The sequence below is a fragment of the Sphaerodactylus townsendi genome, linkage group LG11 (genome assembly GCF_021028975.2).
Source record: "Sphaerodactylus townsendi isolate TG3544 linkage group LG11, MPM_Stown_v2.3, whole genome shotgun sequence".
NCBI classification, from domain to species: Eukaryota; Metazoa; Chordata; class Lepidosauria; order Squamata; family Sphaerodactylidae; genus Sphaerodactylus; species Sphaerodactylus townsendi.
Window position 1 is genome coordinate 77,939,815 of NC_059435.1, and position 18,033 is coordinate 77,957,847.

General features: G+C 79.6%; 1 protein-coding gene across 1 annotated transcript in view; it reads left to right on the forward strand.

Annotated features, from left to right (window-relative positions):
• The window catches only part of LOC125441169 (gastrula zinc finger protein XlCGF57.1-like), a 264,358-nt gene that overhangs the window by 65,455 nt on the left and 180,870 nt on the right, over nucleotides 1-18,033 (forward strand). The window lies entirely within an intron of this gene.

Sequence of the window (18,033 nt, forward strand, 5' to 3'; positions counted from 1 at the left end):
GGTGAAAGCAAGGGCCTTAAGAACATAAGAACAAGCCTGCTGGATCAGACCAGAGTCCCTCTAGTCCAGCACTCTGCTACTCGCAGTGGCTCACCAGGTGCCTTTGGGAGCTCACATGCAGGAGGTGAAAGCAAGGGCCTTAAGAACATAAGAACTAGCCTGCTGGATCAGACCAGAGTCCATCTAGTCCAGCTCTCTGCTACTCGCAGTGGCCCACCAGGTGCCTTTGGGAGCTCACCTGCAGGAGGTGAAAGCAATGGCCTTCTGCTGCTGCTGCTCCCGAGCACCTGGTCTGCTCAGGCATTTGCAATCTCAGATCAAGGAGGATCAAGATTGGTAGCCATAAATCAACTTCTCCTCCGTCAATCTGTCCAAGCCCTTTTTAAAGCTATCCAGGTTAGTGGCCATCACCACCTCCTGTGGCAGCATATTCCAAACACCAATCACACGTTGCGTGAAGAAGTGTTTCCTTTTACTAGTCCTAATTCTTCCCTCCAGCATTTTCAATGAATGCCCCCTGGTTCTAGTATTGTGAGAGAGGGGTTTGTCCAGCTGCTGCCAGTGAGAGAGAGCGCACCACCTCACCGTTGAACAACTCTTACTGTAAAAAGCATCTCCTAATATCCAGCCAGTGCCTTCTACCCATAATTTAAACCCATTCTTGCAAATCCCGTCTTCTGCTGCCAACAGAAGCAGCTTCCTGCCCTCACCCGACTGTTCCAGCCTGTCTGTTCCCCCACAACCTCCTCTTTTCCAGCCTGAGCATCCCCAAGTCCTCCAGCCTTTCCTCGTGGGGCTCCGTCTTCAGGCCCCTGAACATCCCCGTCGCTCTCCTCTGCATCCGCGCCGGTCTGTCCGCATCCTTTTAGAAGTGAGAATCACACACGGGATTCCAGGTGCGGCCTGACCAATGTGGCATACGGCGAAATTATCACGTCTTGCACTTCGGATGCTACGTCGCTGCTAAGAAGACCCCAAGACCCCATTAGCTTTTTTTGCCGCCACATCACACTGACTGCACATACGTAGCTTACAGTTCACCTGTACCCGAAGAGCTTGTTCACACTGAAGAGTCTATTCCCCGTCCGGTAGGCAGGTTTCTCTTTTTTGTTACCCGGAACTCGGCACTTGGCCTTGTTGAACTGCATCTTGTTCACATCTTCCCACTTTTCCAGCATGTTCAGATCTCGTTGAATTCTATCTCTATCTTTCCAGTATTCACAGCGCCTTTCCAGTATTCACAGTATTCAGGAGCAGCAGTGGCGTAGTGGCTAAGAGCAGGTGCACTCTGATCTGGAGGAACCGGGTTTGATTCCCAGCTCTGCTGCCTGAGCTGTGGAGGCTGATCTGGGGAATTCAGATTAGCCTGTACACTCCCACAGACGCCAGCTGGGTGACCTTGGGCTAGTCACAGCTTCTCGGAGCTCTCTCAGCCCCACCTACCTCACAGGGTGTTTGTTGTGAGGGGGAAGGGCAAGGAGATTGTAAGCCCATTTGAGTGTCCTACAGGAGAGAAAGGGGGGATATAAATCCAAACTCCTCCTCTTCCTCCACCACCACCTCCTCCTCCTCCTCCTCCACCACCACCACGTCCTCCTCCTCCTCCTCCTCCTCCTCCTCCTTCTTCTCCTCCTCCTCCTCTCAATTTGGTGTCATGAGTAGTCCCTCCACCTGCTCATCCAGATCATTTGTAAAAATATTGGAAAAGTACCAGGTCTAGACACAAGCCCTGTGACACTCACCGGACACCTTTCTCCAGATGGAATGCCGTTTGACAACGACCCTTCGAGTGCACTTCTCCAACCAGGTCCCTATCTACCTAAGTATCCTAGAATCCAGTCCACAGCCTTCCAGTCTACCCATTAGAATGCTTTAATTCTGTGTTCCTGCATTGCAAGGGGTTGGACTTGATGGCCCTTGGGGTCTTCCAACTCTATGATTCTATCTATGAACATCATGGGGAGCCCTGTCAGAAGCTTTAGTGAAATCCAGGTAAACACTTCAACAGGGTTCCTTTAATCCAGTAAGCTCATAACTCAATCAAATGAGGGTCTGGCAGAACCTGTTGGGGACAACCCCCCCCCCCCCCCCTCACCAGATGCTTGCAGACTGACTCCTTTAAAATCTGCTCTAGTATCTTCCCAGGGACAGAGGTGAATCTGATTGGCCTGTAGTTTCCTAGATCATTCCTTCCTTTTTTGAAGATGGGGGTAACATTTGCCCTCCTTTAGTCTTGTGGTAGAACCCCCTGTCCGACAGGAGGTCTTGAAGATGACCTGCTCTCTTGGGTGTGTACCATCTCGCCTGAGGGATCTGTCCACATCTCATGCAGCCAGATGTCTCTCAACACCCCCTCTGGCCATGTCAAAGAGCACCCTGGATTGGTGGTTGTGGGTTTTCCGAGCTGCATGGCCGTGGTCTGGTAGATCTTGTTCCTAACGTTTTGCCTGCATCTGCAGCTGGCATGAAGGAACAAGATGTACCAGGCCACGGCCACACAGCCCGGAAAACCGACAACAACCAGTTGAATCCACTTATGAAAGCCTTCGACAATACACTGAGCACCCGGATGCCGTACATTTCCTGCATTGCAGGGGGGTTGGACTTGATGGCCCTTAGGGTCTCTTCCAACTCTATGATTCTAAATCAGCTGCTTCTCTAGGAGAAAAATGAGGCATGGTTTGTTAAGGAGCAGCAGTGGCGTAGTGGCTAAGAGCAGTGGCTAAGAGCAGGTGCACTCTGATCTGGAGGAACCGGGTTTGATTCCCAGCTCTGCCACCTGAGCTGTGGAGGCTTCTCTGGTGAATTCAGATTAGCCTGTGCACTCCCACACACGCCAGCTGGGTGACCTTGGGCTAGTCACAGCTTCTCGGAGCTCTCTCAGCCCCACCCACCTCGCAGGGTGTTTGTTGTGAGGGGGAAGGTCAAGGAGATTGTCAGCCCCTTTGAGTCTCCTACAGGAGAGAAAGGGGGGATATAAATCCAAACTCTTCTTCTTCTTCTAAGCATGTTATTCCCCTCCCCAATTCCTCCCAAGCGGATCACGCGGTTTTCTCCTCCCTTTCAGCCTCACCCACAGGTAGCCTGGCAGGTAGCCTGGGCTGAGAGACCAGGTGTGGCCCACGGTGAGCCAGTCAGGTGCATGGCTCTCCCTAGACCTCATCCCACACACTGAGCAGGGCAGTTTGCCACACTGGCTGACGTGGAATTGCACCACGTGACAATAGGTGAAGGTGGATGTTTACATCTGGAGCGTGTGTTTCTTCGGCCTGGGTATCTGAGGTGTGGGGCAGGTCTGTGGGCTTCTAGCAGCTGAGGGGGGGGGGCTTCAGGGCCCCTTCCTCTAGCCCTGCAAAGGCAGAACCAGTTTGCAGAATATACAAACATGTCTATCAGGCAGATCTACGTCAGTGCTGCTCCGGCTGCAGTTGGCACCGGCTGGTACGGGCCTTGGCACAGCTGAGAGGCTGGCCTGCGCTGCAGTTTGTAAATGCTTCCACTTGTGGAGGGGGAAATTAGCTCTGCGCTGGGCCCCTAAAGAAGGCTGAGCTCATTCCGGAATAAACAGCTCCTTTGTGTGAGCCCTTTGCTGCGTGGGACTTCTGGGCAGCCTCAGCTCCGTCCTTGCTCAAGGACGAGAGGCAGGAACGCCGCCTTGAGCGAGTCTCCCAGGGTCAGAAATGCCCCATGTTTCCCCCCCTGCTCTGGGTTCTGTAGGAACTAAGCAGAGCCCCTTTGAAGGAAATGGTTACTGGCCAGCTTAGCATTGCGTAGGATCTCAGCCAGGCCAGCTTAGCATTGCGTAGGACCATGGTGGCGAACCTTTGGCACTCCAGATGTTATGGACTACAATTCCCATCAGCCCCTGCCAGCATGGCCAATTGTTGTGCCATATTTGTTGTGCGAGTGAGGCAGAAAAGCCACAACATTTCCATCAGATGCTCCTGGTTAACCCCCACCTCAGATGGGCAGGTGCCCCTGGAGAGGGATCCAGGATAGGACATTCCTCGAGACGAGGGGTTGGAGGCTGGGGAGGGGCTTCGGTGTGTGCAGTGCCACGGAGCCCACCCTCCGCAGCATCCATTTTCTCTGTGCCACTTTGGCAGGTGGGCTCCGTGGCGCTGTGTCTGTGCCCCACCGGAGTCCTGCTGCCCCTCCCTAAACCCTCCCTCCTGCGGTGGTAACCTGCTATAGAAATCCCTCCCCAATCCCTGCTGCTGCTCCCTGGTTCCACCCCCAAATCTCCAGGTATTTGCCAGTCCAGAATTGGGAAATATACTTTAGCTGAGCCACTGCCAGTCAGTGGAGGTAAGGCCAAGCTAGATGGGCCCTGTGTTCGGACTCAGCCAGGGGAAATGTCACATAATCCTTCTGTACATGCTCAGAGGCTCTTTCTGCTGATTTCCTCGTGCAGTCGTGCTGGTCTTAGAGACAATGCTGCAGGGCCGTGCTCCAAGGGTTAACTGTGCCCCTCATTTTCCAGGCCGACCATGCTCCTGCCCCCCTCCCCGGCCTGCCATTCCCACCCCCTTCCTGCAGAGGGCGCCGCGGGAAGCAGCCCGTGGCCTTTCTCTCCGGTTGTCCCTCTGGACTAGAATGTAGAGCTACAGGCAGGCCAAAGAGGTAGGGGAGTCGGGATCGAAAGGAAAGTAAAGACACTTCCGGTTCTCCAATGGTTGCACGCCACACCGGACTGGGAGCCGGGATGGATCCGTGCAGCGGAAGGGAGGACGAGTCTTGCGGATCTGTCAAGACCCGCGGGCGGGGCGGACGGGGGCGACTGGCTCTCGCACAAGAGGCCCCGCAGAGGCAGAAGGAGGGTCCTGTGTCTGCTGCTGCCACACTAAGGCCTGCCTGTCGCTATTCTCGCCAGCTGTTGTGCCCCTCGACCTGCTCCCAAGGACCAGACTCACCCAGGGGTGCGCAAAACAGGTTTATGGCATCAGAGTGACGAACAGGTACCTGCCCTGAGAGGGTTTAGCTCCGTGGTGGCGAACCTCTGGCACTTCAGATGTTATGGACTACAATTCCCATCAGCCCCTGCCAGCATGGGCGATTGGCCATGTGGTCCATAACATCTGGAGTTGTAGTCCATAACATCTGGAGTGCCAAAGGTTCGCCACCACTGGCTGAATCTGGCATCCTCACGCAAAGCAGCGATCAATATCCCCGACGAAGCACCCCCTCCCCAGACGGCCCTCTTCAAAGCAAAAGCGCTCTCAGACTACACGAGCAAGTCACCAAATGACACCAAATCAGGAGGGGTAGCTAATACCCCAGAGGACAGAGTCAGGATTCAAGGTGACCCGGACGGGCTAGAGAGCTGGGCCCAAACAAACAAAATGAATTTCAACAGCGATAAATGTAAAATACTCCACTTAGGCAGAAAAAACCGAAATGCACAGATAAAGGATGGGTGACACCTGGCTTGACAGCAATACACGTGAAAAGGATCTGGGAGTCTTAGTAGACCAGAAACTGAACATGAGTCAGCAGTGTGATGCCGCAGCCAAGAAAGCCAATGCGATTCTGGGCTGCATCAGTAGGAGTAAGATTGAGGGATGTAATTGCGTCTCTCTCTTCTGCATTGGTTAGACCTCACCTGGAATTTTGTGTCCAGTTGTGGGCACCTCAATTCAAGAAGGATGTTGACAAGCTGGAACGGGTCCAGAGGAGGGCAGCCAAAATGGTCAAAGGTCTGGAATCCATGCCCTACGACATAGGTGTCAAACTCACGGCCCTCCAGATGTTATGGACTACAGCTCCCATCATCCCCTGCCAGCAATGCTCACTTCCTGCCAGCGAGGCCTCACTTCCGCCTCCCCCCCCCCGCACGGAACCTGCAAGGGGGCCCGCTACACCCCGAGTCAGTGGGGGCCCCATTTCCTGTGGAGAGGCCCCTGACACCTGCGGCTCTCCAGATGTTCGTGGACTACAATTCCCATCAGCCCCTGCCAGTAAGGCCATGCTTGCAGGGGATGATGGGAACTGTAGTCCATAACATCTGGAGGGCCGTCAGTTTGACACCTACGAGAAGAGACTTAGGGTGCTGGGGATGTTTGGTTTGGTGAAGAGAAGGTTAAGGGGTGACCGGATAGCCACGTTTAGCTACCTGAAGGGAGCAAGCTTTTTTGTGCTGCTCCGGGGCTAGGACCAGGACTGATGGCTTCAAGGCCCGATAGTGCCCGTGGTCTCTAAAGGAAGCCGCAGCAGAAGCCAGGGATTTTTGGCGTCCAGGACTCTCCTGGAGGACCCTGGCAAGACTCGAGGGCCTAGCTGCGGTCTGCAACCTGCGGCTCTCCAGATGTTCGTGGACTACAATTCCCATCAGCCCGTGGGGCTGATAGGAATTGTAGTCCATGAACCTCTGGAGAGCCGCAGGTGTCAGGGGCCTCTCTACAGGAAATGGGGCCCCCACCGACTCGGGGCGTAGCGGGCCGCCTTGCAGGTCCCGCGCGGGGGCGGGCGGGCGGAAGTGAGGCCTCGGCGCGCGGCGGAGCAGCCGGCCGGCCGGCGGGCGGCGAGCGAGTCGCGCGGGCCGGAGCGTCGCGGGGCGCGTGCGCATGCGCCCCCTAGCGCGGAGCGGGTCGCTGTCCGGCCCGCCGCCTCCCCTCCTGCGCTGCGAAGCGGGGCTCGGCTGTGGCGCTGCTGCGGCTCCGTCCTCCGGCGGGCGGGCGGGCGTCCCCCCCCCCACCCCCCCCCCCCCCCACCCCCCCCCCCCCCCACCCCCCCCCCCCCCCACCCCCCCCCCCCCCCACCCCCCCCCCCCCCCACCCCCCCCCCCCCCCACCCCCCCCCCCCCCCACCCCCCCCCCCCCCCACCCCCCCCCCCCCCCACCCCCCCCCCCCCCCACCCCCCCCCCCCCCCACCCCCCCCCCCCCCCACCCCCCCCCCCCCCCACCCCCCCCCCCCCCCACCCCCCCCCCCCCCCACCCCCCCCCCCCCCCACCCCCCCCCCCCCCCACCCCCCCCCCCCCCCACCCCCCCCCCCCCCCACCCCCCCCCCCCCCCACCCCCCCCCCCCCCCACCCCCCCCCCCCCCCACCCCCCCCCCCCCCCACCCCCCCCCCCCCCCACCCCCCCCCCCCCCCACCCCCCCCCCCCCCCACCCCCCCCCCCCCCCACCCCCCCCCCCCCCCACCCCCCCCCCCCCCCACCCCCCCCCCCCCCCACCCCCCCCCCCCCCCACCCCCCCCCCCCCCCACCCCCCCCCCCCCCCACCCCCCCCCCCCCCCACCCCCCCCCCCCCCCACCCCCCCCCCCCCCCACCCCCCCCCCCCCCCACCCCCCCCCCCCCCCACCCCCCCCCCCCCCCACCCCCCCCCCCCCCCACCCCCCCCCCCCCCCACCCCCCCCCCCCCCCACCCCCCCCCCCCCCCACCCCCCCCCCCCCCCACCCCCCCCCCCCCCCACCCCCCCCCCCCCCCACCCCCCCCCCCCCCCACCCCCCCCCCCCCCCACCCCCCCCCCCCCCCACCCCCCCCCCCCCCCACCCCCCCCCCCCCCCACCCCCCCCCCCCCCCACCCCCCCCCCCCCCCACCCCCCCCCCCCCCCACCCCCCCCCCCCCCCACCCCCCCCCCCCCCCACCCCCCCCCCCCCCCACCCCCCCCCCCCCCCACCCCCCCCCCCCCCCACCCCCCCCCCCCCCCACCCCCCCCCCCCCCCACCCCCCCCCCCCCCCACCCCCCCCCCCCCCCACCCCCCCCCCCCCCCACCCCCCCCCCCCCCCACCCCCCCCCCCCCCCACCCCCCCCCCCCCCCACCCCCCCCCCCCCCCACCCCCCCCCCCCCCCACCCCCCCCCCCCCCCACCCCCCCCCCCCCCCACCCCCCCCCCCCCCCACCCCCCCCCCCCCCCACCCCCCCCCCCCCCCACCCCCCCCCCCCCCCACCCCCCCCCCCCCCCACCCCCCCCCCCCCCCACCCCCCCCCCCCCCCACCCCCCCCCCCCCCCACCCCCCCCCCCCCCCACCCCCCCCCCCCCCCACCCCCCCCCCCCCCCACCCCCCCCCCCCCCCACCCCCCCCCCCCCCCACCCCCCCCCCCCCCCACCCCCCCCCCCCCCCACCCCCCCCCCCCCCCACCCCCCCCCCCCCCCACCCCCCCCCCCCCCCACCCCCCCCCCCCCCCACCCCCCCCCCCCCCCACCCCCCCCCCCCCCCACCCCCCCCCCCCCCCACCCCCCCCCCCCCCCACCCCCCCCCCCCCCCACCCCCCCCCCCCCCCACCCCCCCCCCCCCCCACCCCCCCCCCCCCCCACCCCCCCCCCCCCCCACCCCCCCCCCCCCCCACCCCCCCCCCCCCCCACCCCCCCCCCCCCCCACCCCCCCCCCCCCCCACCCCCCCCCCCCCCCACCCCCCCCCCCCCCCACCCCCCCCCCCCCCCACCCCCCCCCCCCCCCACCCCCCCCCCCCCCCACCCCCCCCCCCCCCCACCCCCCCCCCCCCCCACCCCCCCCCCCCCCCACCCCCCCCCCCCCCCACCCCCCCCCCCCCCCACCCCCCCCCCCCCCCACCCCCCCCCCCCCCCACCCCCCCCCCCCCCCACCCCCCCCCCCCCCCACCCCCCCCCCCCCCCACCCCCCCCCCCCCCCACCCCCCCCCCCCCCCACCCCCCCCCCCCCCCACCCCCCCCCCCCCCCACCCCCCCCCCCCCCCACCCCCCCCCCCCCCCACCCCCCCCCCCCCCCACCCCCCCCCCCCCCCACCCCCCCCCCCCCCCACCCCCCCCCCCCCCCACCCCCCCCCCCCCCCACCCCCCCCCCCCCCCACCCCCCCCCCCCCCCACCCCCCCCCCCCCCCACCCCCCCCCCCCCCCACCCCCCCCCCCCCCCACCCCCCCCCCCCCCCACCCCCCCCCCCCCCCACCCCCCCCCCCCCCCACCCCCCCCCCCCCCCACCCCCCCCCCCCCCCACCCCCCCCCCCCCCCACCCCCCCCCCCCCCCACCCCCCCCCCCCCCCACCCCCCCCCCCCCCCACCCCCCCCCCCCCCCACCCCCCCCCCCCCCCACCCCCCCCCCCCCCCACCCCCCCCCCCCCCCACCCCCCCCCCCCCCCACCCCCCCCCCCCCCCACCCCCCCCCCCCCCCACCCCCCCCCCCCCCCACCCCCCCCCCCCCCCACCCCCCCCCCCCCCCACCCCCCCCCCCCCCCACCCCCCCCCCCCCCCACCCCCCCCCCCCCCCACCCCCCCCCCCCCCCACCCCCCCCCCCCCCCACCCCCCCCCCCCCCCACCCCCCCCCCCCCCCACCCCCCCCCCCCCCCACCCCCCCCCCCCCCCACCCCCCCCCCCCCCCACCCCCCCCCCCCCCCACCCCCCCCCCCCCCCACCCCCCCCCCCCCCCACCCCCCCCCCCCCCCACCCCCCCCCCCCCCCACCCCCCCCCCCCCCCACCCCCCCCCCCCCCCACCCCCCCCCCCCCCCACCCCCCCCCCCCCCCACCCCCCCCCCCCCCCACCCCCCCCCCCCCCCACCCCCCCCCCCCCCCACCCCCCCCCCCCCCCACCCCCCCCCCCCCCCACCCCCCCCCCCCCCCACCCCCCCCCCCCCCCACCCCCCCCCCCCCCCACCCCCCCCCCCCCCCACCCCCCCCCCCCCCCACCCCCCCCCCCCCCCACCCCCCCCCCCCCCCACCCCCCCCCCCCCCCACCCCCCCCCCCCCCCACCCCCCCCCCCCCCCACCCCCCCCCCCCCCCACCCCCCCCCCCCCCCACCCCCCCCCCCCCCCACCCCCCCCCCCCCCCACCCCCCCCCCCCCCCACCCCCCCCCCCCCCCACCCCCCCCCCCCCCCACCCCCCCCCCCCCCCACCCCCCCCCCCCCCCACCCCCCCCCCCCCCCACCCCCCCCCCCCCCCACCCCCCCCCCCCCCCACCCCCCCCCCCCCCCACCCCCCCCCCCCCCCACCCCCCCCCCCCCCCACCCCCCCCCCCCCCCACCCCCCCCCCCCCCCACCCCCCCCCCCCCCCACCCCCCCCCCCCCCCACCCCCCCCCCCCCCCACCCCCCCCCCCCCCCACCCCCCCCCCCCCCCACCCCCCCCCCCCCCCACCCCCCCCCCCCCCCACCCCCCCCCCCCCCCACCCCCCCCCCCCCCCACCCCCCCCCCCCCCCACCCCCCCCCCCCCCCACCCCCCCCCCCCCCCACCCCCCCCCCCCCCCACCCCCCCCCCCCCCCACCCCCCCCCCCCCCCACCCCCCCCCCCCCCCACCCCCCCCCCCCCCCACCCCCCCCCCCCCCCACCCCCCCCCCCCCCCACCCCCCCCCCCCCCCACCCCCCCCCCCCCCCACCCCCCCCCCCCCCCACCCCCCCCCCCCCCCACCCCCCCCCCCCCCCACCCCCCCCCCCCCCCACCCCCCCCCCCCCCCACCCCCCCCCCCCCCCACCCCCCCCCCCCCCCACCCCCCCCCCCCCCCACCCCCCCCCCCCCCCACCCCCCCCCCCCCCCACCCCCCCCCCCCCCCACCCCCCCCCCCCCCCACCCCCCCCCCCCCCCACCCCCCCCCCCCCCCACCCCCCCCCCCCCCCACCCCCCCCCCCCCCCACCCCCCCCCCCCCCCACCCCCCCCCCCCCCCACCCCCCCCCCCCCCCACCCCCCCCCCCCCCCACCCCCCCCCCCCCCCACCCCCCCCCCCCCCCACCCCCCCCCCCCCCCACCCCCCCCCCCCCCCACCCCCCCCCCCCCCCACCCCCCCCCCCCCCCACCCCCCCCCCCCCCCACCCCCCCCCCCCCCCACCCCCCCCCCCCCCCACCCCCCCCCCCCCCCACCCCCCCCCCCCCCCACCCCCCCCCCCCCCCACCCCCCCCCCCCCCCACCCCCCCCCCCCCCCACCCCCCCCCCCCCCCACCCCCCCCCCCCCCCACCCCCCCCCCCCCCCACCCCCCCCCCCCCCCACCCCCCCCCCCCCCCACCCCCCCCCCCCCCCACCCCCCCCCCCCCCCACCCCCCCCCCCCCCCACCCCCCCCCCCCCCCACCCCCCCCCCCCCCCACCCCCCCCCCCCCCCACCCCCCCCCCCCCCCACCCCCCCCCCCCCCCACCCCCCCCCCCCCCCACCCCCCCCCCCCCCCACCCCCCCCCCCCCCCACCCCCCCCCCCCCCCACCCCCCCCCCCCCCCACCCCCCCCCCCCCCCACCCCCCCCCCCCCCCACCCCCCCCCCCCCCCACCCCCCCCCCCCCCCACCCCCCCCCCCCCCCACCCCCCCCCCCCCCCACCCCCCCCCCCCCCCACCCCCCCCCCCCCCCACCCCCCCCCCCCCCCACCCCCCCCCCCCCCCACCCCCCCCCCCCCCCACCCCCCCCCCCCCCCACCCCCCCCCCCCCCCACCCCCCCCCCCCCCCACCCCCCCCCCCCCCCACCCCCCCCCCCCCCCACCCCCCCCCCCCCCCACCCCCCCCCCCCCCCACCCCCCCCCCCCCCCACCCCCCCCCCCCCCCACCCCCCCCCCCCCCCACCCCCCCCCCCCCCCACCCCCCCCCCCCCCCACCCCCCCCCCCCCCCACCCCCCCCCCCCCCCACCCCCCCCCCCCCCCACCCCCCCCCCCCCCCACCCCCCCCCCCCCCCACCCCCCCCCCCCCCCACCCCCCCCCCCCCCCACCCCCCCCCCCCCCCACCCCCCCCCCCCCCCACCCCCCCCCCCCCCCACCCCCCCCCCCCCCCACCCCCCCCCCCCCCCACCCCCCCCCCCCCCCACCCCCCCCCCCCCCCACCCCCCCCCCCCCCCACCCCCCCCCCCCCCCACCCCCCCCCCCCCCCACCCCCCCCCCCCCCCACCCCCCCCCCCCCCCACCCCCCCCCCCCCCCACCCCCCCCCCCCCCCACCCCCCCCCCCCCCCACCCCCCCCCCCCCCCACCCCCCCCCCCCCCCACCCCCCCCCCCCCCCACCCCCCCCCCCCCCCACCCCCCCCCCCCCCCACCCCCCCCCCCCCCCACCCCCCCCCCCCCCCACCCCCCCCCCCCCCCACCCCCCCCCCCCCCCACCCCCCCCCCCCCCCACCCCCCCCCCCCCCCACCCCCCCCCCCCCCCACCCCCCCCCCCCCCCACCCCCCCCCCCCCCCACCCCCCCCCCCCCCCACCCCCCCCCCCCCCCACCCCCCCCCCCCCCCACCCCCCCCCCCCCCCACCCCCCCCCCCCCCCACCCCCCCCCCCCCCCACCCCCCCCCCCCCCCACCCCCCCCCCCCCCCACCCCCCCCCCCCCCCACCCCCCCCCCCCCCCACCCCCCCCCCCCCCCACCCCCCCCCCCCCCCACCCCCCCCCCCCCCCACCCCCCCCCCCCCCCACCCCCCCCCCCCCCCACCCCCCCCCCCCCCCACCCCCCCCCCCCCCCACCCCCCCCCCCCCCCACCCCCCCCCCCCCCCACCCCCCCCCCCCCCCACCCCCCCCCCCCCCCACCCCCCCCCCCCCCCACCCCCCCCCCCCCCCACCCCCCCCCCCCCCCACCCCCCCCCCCCCCCACCCCCCCCCCCCCCCACCCCCCCCCCCCCCCACCCCCCCCCCCCCCCACCCCCCCCCCCCCCCACCCCCCCCCCCCCCCACCCCCCCCCCCCCCCACCCCCCCCCCCCCCCACCCCCCCCCCCCCCCACCCCCCCCCCCCCCCACCCCCCCCCCCCCCCACCCCCCCCCCCCCCCACCCCCCCCCCCCCCCACCCCCCCCCCCCCCCACCCCCCCCCCCCCCCACCCCCCCCCCCCCCCACCCCCCCCCCCCCCCACCCCCCCCCCCCCCCACCCCCCCCCCCCCCCACCCCCCCCCCCCCCCACCCCCCCCCCCCCCCACCCCCCCCCCCCCCCACCCCCCCCCCCCCCCACCCCCCCCCCCCCCCACCCCCCCCCCCCCCCACCCCCCCCCCCCCCCACCCCCCCCCCCCCCCACCCCCCCCCCCCCCCACCCCCCCCCCCCCCCACCCCCCCCCCCCCCCACCCCCCCCCCCCCCCACCCCCCCCCCCCCCCACCCCCCCCCCCCCCCACCCCCCCCCCCCCCCACCCCCCCCCCCCCCCACCCCCCCCCCCCCCCACCCCCCCCCCCCCCCACCCCCCCCCCCCCCCACCCCCCCCCCCCCCCACCCCCCCCCCCCCCCACCCCCCCCCCCCCCCACCCCCCCCCCCCCCCACCCCCCCCCCCCCCCACCCCCCCCCCCCCCCACCCCCCCCCCCCCCCACCCCCCCCCCCCCCCACCCCCCCCCCCCCCCACCCCCCCCCCCCCCCACCCCCCCCCCCCCCCACCCCCCCCCCCCCCCACCCCCCCCCCCCCCCACCCCCCCCCCCCCCCACCCCCCCCCCCCCCCACCCCCCCCCCCCCCCACCCCCCCCCCCCCCCACCCCCCCCCCCCCCCACCCCCCCCCCCCCCCACCCCCCCCCCCCCCCACCCCCCCCCCCCCCCACCCCCCCCCCCCCCCACCCCCCCCCCCCCCCACCCCCCCCCCCCCCCACCCCCCCCCCCCCCCACCCCCCCCCCCCCCCACCCCCCCCCCCCCCCACCCCCCCCCCCCCCCACCCCCCCCCCCCCCCACCCCCCCCCCCCCCCACCCCCCCCCCCCCCCACCCCCCCCCCCCCCCACCCCCCCCCCCCCCCACCCCCCCCCCCCCCCACCCCCCCCCCCCCCCACCCCCCCCCCCCCCCACCCCCCCCCCCCCCCACCCCCCCCCCCCCCCACCCCCCCCCCCCCCCACCCCCCCCCCCCCCCACCCCCCCCCCCCCCCACCCCCCCCCCCCCCCACCCCCCCCCCCCCCCACCCCCCCCCCCCCCCACCCCCCCCCCCCCCCACCCCCCCCCCCCCCCACCCCCCCCCCCCCCCACCCCCCCCCCCCCCCACCCCCCCCCCCCCCCACCCCCCCCCCCCCCCACCCCCCCCCCCCCCCACCCCCCCCCCCCCCCACCCCCCCCCCCCCCCACCCCCCCCCCCCCCCACCCCCCCCCCCCCCCACCCCCCCCCCCCCCCACCCCCCCCCCCCCCCACCCCCCCCCCCCCCCACCCCCCCCCCCCCCCACCCCCCCCCCCCCCCACCCCCCCCCCCCCCCACCCCCCCCCCCCCCCACCCCCCCCCCCCCCCACCCCCCCCCCCCCCCACCCCCCCCCCCCCCCACCCCCCCCCCCCCCCACCCCCCCCCCCCCCCACCCCCCCCCCCCCCCACCCCCCCCCCCCCCCACCCCCCCCCCCCCCCACCCCCCCCCCCCCCCACCCCCCCCCCCCCCCACCCCCCCCCCCCCCCACCCCCCCCCCCCCCCACCCCCCCCCCCCCCCACCCCCCCCCCCCCCCACCCCCCCCCCCCCCCACCCCCCCCCCCCCCCACCCCCCCCCCCCCCCACCCCCCCCCCCCCCCACCCCCCCCCCCCCCCACCCCCCCCCCCCCCCACCCCCCCCCCCCCCCACCCCCCCCCCCCCCCACCCCCCCCCCCCCCCACCCCCCCCCCCCCCCACCCCCCCCCCCCCCCACCCCCCCCCCCCCCCACCCCCCCCCCCCCCCACCCCCCCCCCCCCCCACCCCCCCCCCCCCCCACCCCCCCCCCCCCCCACCCCCCCCCCCCCCCACCCCCCCCCCCCCCCACCCCCCCCCCCCCCCACCCCCCCCCCCCCCCACCCCCCCCCCCCCCCACCCCCCCCCCCCCCCACCCCCCCCCCCCCCCACCCCCCCCCCCCCCCACCCCCCCCCCCCCCCACCCCCCCCCCCCCCCACCCCCCCCCCCCCCCACCCCCCCCCCCCCCCACCCCCCCCCCCCCCCACCCCCCCCCCCCCCCACCCCCCCCCCCCCCCACCCCCCCCCCCCCCCACCCCCCCCCCCCCCCACCCCCCCCCCCCCCCACCCCCCCCCCCCCCCACCCCCCCCCCCCCCCACCCCCCCCCCCCCCCACCCCCCCCCCCCCCCACCCCCCCCCCCCCCCACCCCCCCCCCCCCCCACCCCCCCCCCCCCCCACCCCCCCCCCCCCCCACCCCCCCCCCCCCCCACCCCCCCCCCCCCCCACCCCCCCCCCCCCCCACCCCCCCCCCCCCCCACCCCCCCCCCCCCCCACCCCCCCCCCCCCCCACCCCCCCCCCCCCCCACCCCCCCCCCCCCCCACCCCCCCCCCCCCCCACCCCCCCCCCCCCCCACCCCCCCCCCCCCCCACCCCCCCCCCCCCCCACCCCCCCCCCCCCCCACCCCCCCCCCCCCCCACCCCCCCCCCCCCCCACCCCCCCCCCCCCCCACCCCCCCCCCCCCCCACCCCCCCCCCCCCCCACCCCCCCCCCCCCCCACCCCCCCCCCCCCCCACCCCCCCCCCCCCCCACCCCCCCCCCCCCCCACCCCCCCCCCCCCCCACCCCCCCCCCCCCCCACCCCCCCCCCCCCCCACCCCCCCCCCCCCCCACCCCCCCCCCCCCCCACCCCCCCCCCCCCCCACCCCCCCCCCCCCCCACCCCCCCCCCCCCCCACCCCCCCCCCCCCCCACCCCCCCCCCCCCCCACCCCCCCCCCCCCCCACCCCCCCCCCCCCCCACCCCCCCCCCCCCCCACCCCCCCCCCCCCCCACCCCCCCCCCCCCCCACCCCCCCCCCCCCCCACCCCCCCCCCCCCCCACCCCCCCCCCCCCCCACCCCCCCCCCCCCCCACCCCCCCCCCCCCCCACCCCCCCCCCCCCCCACCCCCCCCCCCCCCCACCCCCCCCCCCCCCCACCCCCCCCCCCCCCCACCCCCCCCCCCCCCCACCCCCCCCCCCCCCCACCCCCCCCCCCCCCCACCCCCCCCCCCCCCCACCCCCCCCCCCCCCCACCCCCCCCCCCCCCCACCCCCCCCCCCCCCCACCCCCCCCCCCCCCCACCCCCCCCCCCCCCCACCCCCCCCCCCCCCCACCCCCCCCCCCCCCCACCCCCCCCCCCCCCCACCCCCCCCCCCCCCCACCCCCCCCCCCCCCCACCCCCCCCCCCCCCCACCCCCCCCCCCCCCCACCCCCCCCCCCCCCCACCCCCCCCCCCCCCCACCCCCCCCCCCCCCCACCCCCCCCCCCCCCCACCCCCCCCCCCCCCCACCCCCCCCCCCCCCCACCCCCCCCCCCCCCCACCCCCCCCCCCCCCCACCCCCCCCCCCCCCCACCCCCCCCCCCCCCCACCCCCCCCCCCCCCCACCCCCCCCCCCCCCCACCCCCCCCCCCCCCCACCCCCCCCCCCCCCCACCCCCCCCCCCCCCCACCCCCCCCCCCCCCCACCCCCCCCCCCCCCCACCCCCCCCCCCCCCCACCCCCCCCCCCCCCCACCCCCCCCCCCCCCCACCCCCCCCCCCCCCCACCCCCCCCCCCCCCCACCCCCCCCCCCCCCCACCCCCCCCCCCCCCCACCCCCCCCCCCCCCCACCCCCCCCCCCCCCCACCCCCCCCCCCCCCCACCCCCCCCCCCCCCCACCCCCCCCCCCCCCCACCCCCCCCCCCCCCCACCCCCCCCCCCCCCCACCCCCCCCCCCCCCCACCCCCCCCCCCCCCCACCCCCCCCCCCCCCCACCCCCCCCCCCCCCCACCCCCCCCCCCCCCCACCCCCCCCCCCCCCCACCCCCCCCCCCCCCCACCCCCCCCCCCCCCCACCCCCCCCCCCCCCCACCCCCCCCCCCCCCCACCCCCCCCCCCCCCCACCCCCCCCCCCCCCCACCCCCCCCCCCCCCCACCCCCCCCCCCCCCCACCCCCCCCCCCCCCCACCCCCCCCCCCCCCCACCCCCCCCCCCCCCCACCCCCCCCCCCCCCCACCCCCCCCCCCCCCCACCCCCCCCCCCCCCCACCCCCCCCCCCCCCCACCCCCCCCCCCCCCCACCCCCCCCCCCCCCCACCCCCCCCCCCCCCCACCCCCCCCCCCCCCCACCCCCCCCCCCCCCCACCCCCCCCCCCCCCCACCCCCCCCCCCCCCCACCCCCCCCCCCCCCCACCCCCCCCCCCCCCCACCCCCCCCCCCCCCCACCCCCCCCCCCCCCCACCCCCCCCCCCCCCCACCCCCCCCCCCCCCCACCCCCCCCCCCCCCCACCCCCCCCCCCCCCCACCCCCCCCCCCCCCCACCCCCCCCCCCCCCCACCCCCCCCCCCCCCCACCCCCCCCCCCCCCCACCCCCCCCCCCCCCCACCCCCCCCCCCCCCCACCCCCCCCCCCCCCCACCCCCCCCCCCCCCCACCCCCCCCCCCCCCCACCCCCCCCCCCCCCCACCCCCCCCCCCCCCCACCCCCCCCCCCCCCCACCCCCCCCCCCCCCCACCCCCCCCCCCCCCCACCCCCCCCCCCCCCCACCCCCCCCCCCCCCCACCCCCCCCCCCCCCCACCCCCCCCCCCCCCCACCCCCCCCCCCCCCCACCCCCCCCCCCCCCCACCCCCCCCCCCCCCCACCCCCCCCCCCCCCCACCCCCCCCCCCCCCCACCCCCCCCCCCCCCCACCCCCCCCCCCCCCCACCCCCCCCCCCCCCCACCCCCCCCCCCCCCCACCCCCCCCCCCCCCCACCCCCCCCCCCCCCCACCCCCCCCCCCCCCCACCCCCCCCCCCCCCCACCCCCCCCCCCCCCCACCCCCCCCCCCCCCCACCCCCCCCCCCCCCCACCCCCCCCCCCCCCCACCCCCCCCCCCCCCCACCCCCCCCCCCCCCCACCCCCCCCCCCCCCCACCCCCCCCCCCCCCCACCCCCCCCCCCCCCCACCCCCCCCCCCCCCCACCCCCCCCCCCCCCCACCCCCCCCCCCCCCCACCCCCCCCCCCCCCCACCCCCCCCCCCCCCCACCCCCCCCCCCCCCCACCCCCCCCCCCCCCCACCCCCCCCCCCCCCCACCCCCCCCCCCCCCCACCCCCCCCCCCCCCCACCCCCCCCCCCCCCCACCCCCCCCCCCCCCCACCCCCCCCCCCCCCCACCCCCCCCCCCCCCCACCCCCCCCCCCCCCCACCCCCCCCCCCCCCCACCCCCCCCCCCCCCCACCCCCCCCCCCCCCCACCCCCCCCCCCCCCCACCCCCCCCCCCCCCCACCCCCCCCCCCCCCCACCCCCCCCCCCCCCCACCCCCCCCCCCCCCCACCCCCCCCCCCC